The sequence below is a fragment of the Tachypleus tridentatus genome, chromosome 7, assembly GCF_004210375.1.
Source record: "Tachypleus tridentatus isolate NWPU-2018 chromosome 7, ASM421037v1, whole genome shotgun sequence".
NCBI lineage: Eukaryota > Metazoa > Arthropoda > Merostomata > Xiphosura > Limulidae > Tachypleus > Tachypleus tridentatus.
Window position 1 is genome coordinate 127,798,123 of NC_134831.1, and position 6,689 is coordinate 127,804,811.

The 6,689-nt window shown below is 32.9% G+C and overlaps 1 long non-coding RNA gene across 1 annotated transcript; it reads right to left on the reverse strand.

Moving 5' to 3' along the window:
- Positions 1–1,284: 1,284 nt before the first annotated feature.
- On the reverse strand, positions 1,285–6,275 carry LOC143256569 (uncharacterized). Its single transcript, XR_013031411.1, has 3 exons — positions 5,811–6,275; positions 3,542–3,763; positions 1,285–3,008 (listed from the first exon to the last, which is right to left on the reverse strand). It is a non-coding gene; the product is annotated as an uncharacterized LOC143256569 (long non-coding RNA).
- Between the last annotated feature and the right edge of the window lie 414 nt (positions 6,276–6,689).

Consider the following 6,689-nt stretch of genomic DNA (forward strand, 5'->3'; position numbering starts at 1 on the left):
ACAACTATGCTAGGATTATCTATTTTATCTTGTTGCACTGTAGTTTAAGTTTGTTTTGTTTTTAATTTCGCGCAAAGCTATGCGAAGGCTATCTGCGCTAGCCGTTCCTAATTTAGCAGTGTAAGACTAGAGGAAGGTAGTTAGTCATCACCACCTACGGCCAAATCTTTGGCTACTATTTTACTAACGATTAGTGGGATTGACCGTCACATAATAACGCTCCCACTGCTGAAAGGTCGACCATGTCTGTGGTGACGAGGATTCAAACCCGTGACCCTTACGTTACAATTTGGGTGCTCAAACCACCTGACTATGTTGGTCCGAGCGTGATGATTTTTAAAATGATGATACTTGAACAGCTAAGTAAAAAATAGTTTAGTTATTATTATAAGTAGACGATTAGCCGTGGCGCTGGTGCATTAGATCCGGGTGTGACGTATTCATGATGTCATATCTGCACCCTTAAAATGAAGAAAAATAAAATTATCCGTGACGGGAAACGTAGTCGAAATAGAAAAATCGTGACTGCTATTGCAAACCGGCATGCGATCAGTATAAAAATTTCGCGAAGTTGAGGTTGCACGTCGCGTAATAGAAAAGTTTTTTCAATATCATATAAGCAAGAGTTCCATTATTGTATGATGATGATGTATTATTAAATACATTAAATTTATTTCTCGCAATTCAATCTTTTCGTGGTTGAATGTCTTCTTGGCGTATTCAACAAACACTGGTTGGATGTCAACACGATAAGATTCATCAAATTGACACATTGTGGTAGCAATATATCTCGAGTTATTGTTCCTGGACCACAACCGAAATCTAAGATATTCCCTTCATTTGACCAAGTCATTCGTGTTTTATAAAAAGGCAGTTTGGAATTAATCTAGTCCAAATTCATTGATTGCCTCCTGGATATATACTGATCTACTAATGGATTCATTCTAAAATATATTTAATTTAGTTAATTTGCGTGCTATTATTCTAGTCTTATAATAAACAAAATGACAAATTAGAAAACCAACAACATTCTAAACTCTAAAATAAATCTATTATCACAAACATATCATTGAACCTAAAGACATAATATAGATATGAACTATTTTCAAATAATAAAAGTATTTAAAGCATGTTAAACTGACTTCTTCCTTGTGGTTACATTATTGAACAAATAAATAAAACAAACTAGATCTGTGTTTGTGTTTTTTTCATAGCAAAGCCACATCGGGCTATCTGCTCAACTCACCGACGGAAATCGAACCACTGATTTTAGCGTTGTAAATCTGGAGACATACCGCTGTACTAGCGGGGGACCAAACTACTTCTACATTATAGGGTAAACACTTAAAACGTTTATGTTTCATATAGATATCTTTATTTAGCTCTTCTAACTCACATGATTTCTAAAAGATTATTATAAAATACAACATTATAAGGGCTTCTCCAGTGGAGATACTATAAGAAATTTGGTTTTAAAATCGTTGTGATATGAAGGCTAAAATAGTTTCTTTGTTTGTTTATTTGCTGACTTCTCTCCAATACTACTAAATTAGGTAAGACCTGCGCAGATTGCCCTCATATGACTTTGAGCGAAATTGAAAACAAAAACACTACTCTCCATAACGTAATATTCAGAGACTCAGTAATAGGTAATAACAGGGTTTTTCTCGTTGAAGTATAAAATTCAATCTCAGTTTCAGTTAGTTTGTTTATCCCACTTTAAAGTATGAGCTTTGCAGTAAGTGTTCAGAGCTTTGTTTCGTTTGTTGTAAACTATAAGCTTTCTGATATACGTTTGTGTCTTTGTTTCTACCGTAAAGTCGAGCTTTCTCATAAGTGTTGAGAGCTTTGTGTAACAAACTTTTAGAAATGTTTCGATATTACAAAAAAACTAGTTTCGAAATATCTGTGTTTACCTCTTCAGTTTCATGTCATATGTTGGTAAGGAAAAAAATACTTGTACTCAACATATAAACCTTTACGTAGTCCAAGGACTTTGACTTTATTTAAGAACACAGGAGGTCGCAAAGTTGTTTAGCTCAAAGTGATCTTTTGGAAGGCGTTGAAATTAAGCAACTTTCTTATTAAGACACTTTCAACAATTCAGTTTTTATGGTTACTAGTTTAATAAAAAAATAAATTATTCTTGGTTCCCGATCAGTTGGATGACAGAATATTTCATACAATAAAAAACAAACATTGTCAACCTTTCCATAATTAATGTGTTTATGTGAATGTTTCAACACTCCTTCCGGTTTCATTTATATAACATTTTTCACAAGAGTTTAAGTTAACTTACTGTTAAAAATATTCACTATGTAGTTCTAAAGCTATCTTTTAGGGGTTCTGTATTTGTGTTGTTGCCAATATAAATATATTTCGTAATGTTGTTTGTTAATTTTTCCCTGTCTTTATAGATCGAGGCTTTTATTGTTCTATGACAGCAAGTTGCAGTGAAATATTGTGAAATGTGGAGTTCTTTGAAAATATAGAATGGTTTTAGTATCATATTGAAGTATTGCTTCATGGCATATTCTAGGGACTCTCAGAAGAAATGAAGATATTCAAGGTGCTCTAACCTGGTTTTGGTTGTATGAAAAGATCCGAACAGAACTTAAAGAATGTGTCGGTTTGAGGCCAAAAGAGAGGACGGAATTATGCTTTGTCTGGTTATCCAACAAAGGAAATTTTTCTTTTCTCACCGTGTTCTCATGTGGCTTAATTTGAACTATTTACCCTCCTTGTGTCACTACAGAAACTGGTGTATATGGAGAGACAAGACACTCTTTATCCTTTTAATATATTGGATAGGGATGTTTTCCATGATTTCAGTTCGTGAACAATTACAATATTAAGAATTATGTTATTAGTTAAGAGTTGTAGGTTTGTGTGCTTTTGTTATAGCAAAACCACATCGAGCTAACTGCTGAGACCACCGAAGGGAATCGAACCCCTCATTTTAGCGATGTAACTCCGTCGACTTATCGTTGAACTTGCAAGGGGCAATTCTAAGAGAAAAAAATTCTTTCTTAAAATGTATCGCATTTTGAAAATTGCGGATAAAGTTGCTTTAACTATTTTAATAATTTAAAAGGACAATTATCACACACAATACACATTGTAAAGAACAAGTGTCACACACAATACACATTGTAAAGAACAAGTGTCACACACAATACACATTGTAAAGAACAAATGTCTCACACAATACACAGCTTTTATCGAAAATATTTGTTTAAGAGTTTCCAATAGTAAAAGATATGTTTAAACTCAACATAGTTATTGAATATCTAAAAACTAATAGTCATTGAAAATAATCGATTATTGTTGATGCTTCTCTTAAAACCGTGGTTATATGATATGTTCCAAATCAACGTAACGATTTAATACTTGAAGAATTATTGATTTTATGAAGCAGTAAAGGCAGTTAACGTTACAATACATCTTTGTCCTAAGTTAGAAGTTGCTGTGATATCACTGATACTATATCAAATATAAAAGACACTATCAAATATGACTCCAGATATAATACTACTCCTACCTTGTACAGAAGAGTTGTTCACAAACGTGTGAGTTCTTTATGAGAATATATACAAGTTATGGATGTGAAATCTGCCCCTCTTTCTAATTTTCTGACCCAGAGCCTATCATGCTGTGAAAATAAGATCACGTGATCACATTTCAGCTTTCAACAGCTACCGTTATAAACTTCATAGCTTCTCAAAGTTGCAGTGGGGTGTCTGTGGACTTCCAACGCTAAAATCTATTTCGAGTAAAAAAAAAAGTGTAAAATAAAAAATTACGAAATATTGAAATTCAAGATGGCTGACCATAAAATAAATGTCATCACCACAAGACATAAGTTATTCTTTTGTAATTATTTACGTAAGCATCTTTCGTAAGCAGTATCTCGTTTTCAATTAATTATCACTGATAAATATGCTTCTGTTCCAAATCTTAGATTGCTGGTTAAAAATTAATTATATTCTTAAGTTTTGTTAAACGTCGTGTATACTTTGAGTCAGGGCTACGTAAACTTTTTTTATAAACAAAGATAAAATTTAAATGGTTTGGTTTGTAGTTGACCATTTTACTTCATTAATAATATGTGATATTTTTCTAATTTGTTTGTTTTACAGCAAAAACGAACCCAGCATGGCCAAGCGTGTTAAGGCGTGCGACTCGTAATCTGAGGATTTGCATCCCTGTCGCGCCCAACATGCTCGCCCTTTCAGCTGTGGGAACGTTATAATGTTACAGTAAATATCACTATTCTTTAGTAACAGAGTAGTCCAAGAGTTTGCAGTGAGTGGTGATGAATAGCTGCCTTCCCTTTAGTCTTACACTGCTAAATTAGGACTTCATTAATAACAGTGATATTGTTTAAATTCGTTTGTTTTAGTCCAAATACACATTATTTCTTTGTAATTAAGCACAAAGTTGAATAATGGGCTGTGTGTGCTCTGCCCATCACTGTTATTAAACTCTAGTTTATGTGTTGTAAGCCCCTATACATATTATTGTGTTATAAGGTGGCAAACTCGAAGAAACGAAACTCATTTAAAGTTTATAAATTTTAATGAGATCTAGAATAAAACCTAATTTTACATAGAATTCTGTTTGTCATAAATAATAAGCAACTTGTAAAACATGCAGCTAAAATTATGTCTCCATATATTCATCAAAAGTACAACAATCTCCTTGTATAAAAGTAAGGGAAGGCTAGGAAGGTATATGTAAAAAATGTTCAGATGAATGTTTCTGTACTTCTTTCAACATGAAAATACTAAATCCACCAATGAAAATACTTCACGTGATCTTTTTTTTTAAAAGCATAGCTACGTAACTTCGTTTTATTTATATACGTCTCGTCAGTTAATTTGAAGAAAATTTTTTTCTTGAACCTTGCGACGTCGTGCTGACGTCACCCTACAGAATATTTGATCGATGTTAAAAATATGATTTCTTAAGACACGTTTGTTATAACCATGGATTTACTGAGTTGTCTTTCTACATTTTTAATCAATCCATTAGGCAAACTGTCTATAGGCCTACGACTTTATTTCTTGTTAAACACAAATCTGTATAGTGGGTTAACTCTGCTTTGCCAAAAGCGAGTATCGACATCTGATTTTTAACGTTATAAACCTTGAGCCAACGAGAGACCAATAACATACGGATGACACAAAACAATATGGTCGAAAATACTGTAATTACTGAATTTAATCCCACTAATTATTACTGTGAGATTTACTGTGTATTTTGCATGAAAATGGGAGATTTCACCCAGTTCTCTCAAGTGAATGGTTTAGATATAAAAACAAAATCAAACTACTCAATACAGTGTTATACGTAAGCTCCACCTTGAATGTTTTCTCACAAAATTAAACAATTTTAATTATTAGCGGATATATTTTGTGTAAGAAACTAGAGGTAGCTTTATTTTCAGTAATAAGTCCCCCACCCTTATGGTAAAGCGTTCAGCTGAAGGCTATAATACAAAAAAATTGGGTTTTGATACCCGTAATAGACCAAGCAAGGATAATCCATTATGTAGCTTTATGCTTAATTCGAAATAAACAAAATTATTTTCGTTTTTTTTATGTATGCTAAGAGCTCAAGGACGACTTACGAATTTAAATTTAAAATAAATAAAATAATTTCAAATGTAACATCAAAAGGTCATCTTGCCACGGAGAAGACAAAATCTGTATGGAATAAAAACTCCTCTCAAATGATTTCAAAAAATAGAATTTCTTATAACGTTGGCCATTAGGTTTGAAACTTGTACCGATGAAATAAAACCTTACCGGTAGTTCCAGCTAATTCCTCATCTCTGATGTGTGGTTGGTTCTTTGCTGCTCCTTTGACCTGACTAGGAATGAACTGAACTTTGTTTGTAATTAAACTCAAAGCTACACAATGGATTCTCTGTATTCTGCTCACCACGAGTATCGAAACTCGGTTTCTAGAGTTGTATGTTCACAGCATACCGTTGTGTCGCTAGGAGGCTAGCTGTATTTATGAGATGAAATTAAGCTGAGAATGTTCTCTCTGCCACATATAAGACAAAAACTCATTATTTAAAGACATTTGTTACAAGTCAAGGTTTTTGTTGATAATAAACCTTACAGTGTGTTAATAGAAACATGTCCTACAGCTTCAATAACGCAACATGATTTGTTAATAAAAGGTGGAAAATTTTCTCCATCGAAAAAAATTGATTAATGCAAACGATAAATGGATGCCAAGCTCCAGATAGAGAAATATTGACAGTTATCACTACTGAAGTAAATCTTTTTATGTCTCATGATGTGTGAGTAATTTACATTGAGGAAAAATGTATAATAGGAACTGAATTCACGTCGAGACATAGATTGAAGGCTATACCAATTTTAAATAGCTTCACAGGTTATAATTTAGAAAATTCTGTGCGCTACATGACTAAAGGTTGAACCTCTAGTGATAACAAATAAGAGCAGTCAGTAAACCGCCAGAAATAAAATGTATCGGATTATAATAATTCATAACTATAGGACATTTTGCAGTCTCCAATTAGTTTGAACTTTAAAAAAAGACGGCCACTCACTCCAATTATTCGCTTATGACTTAGAGGAAAGTTACTTCTCTCAATATGAACTCATACCCCTTACAACTAACTTCGTAACAAACGATTAAATATTACAATT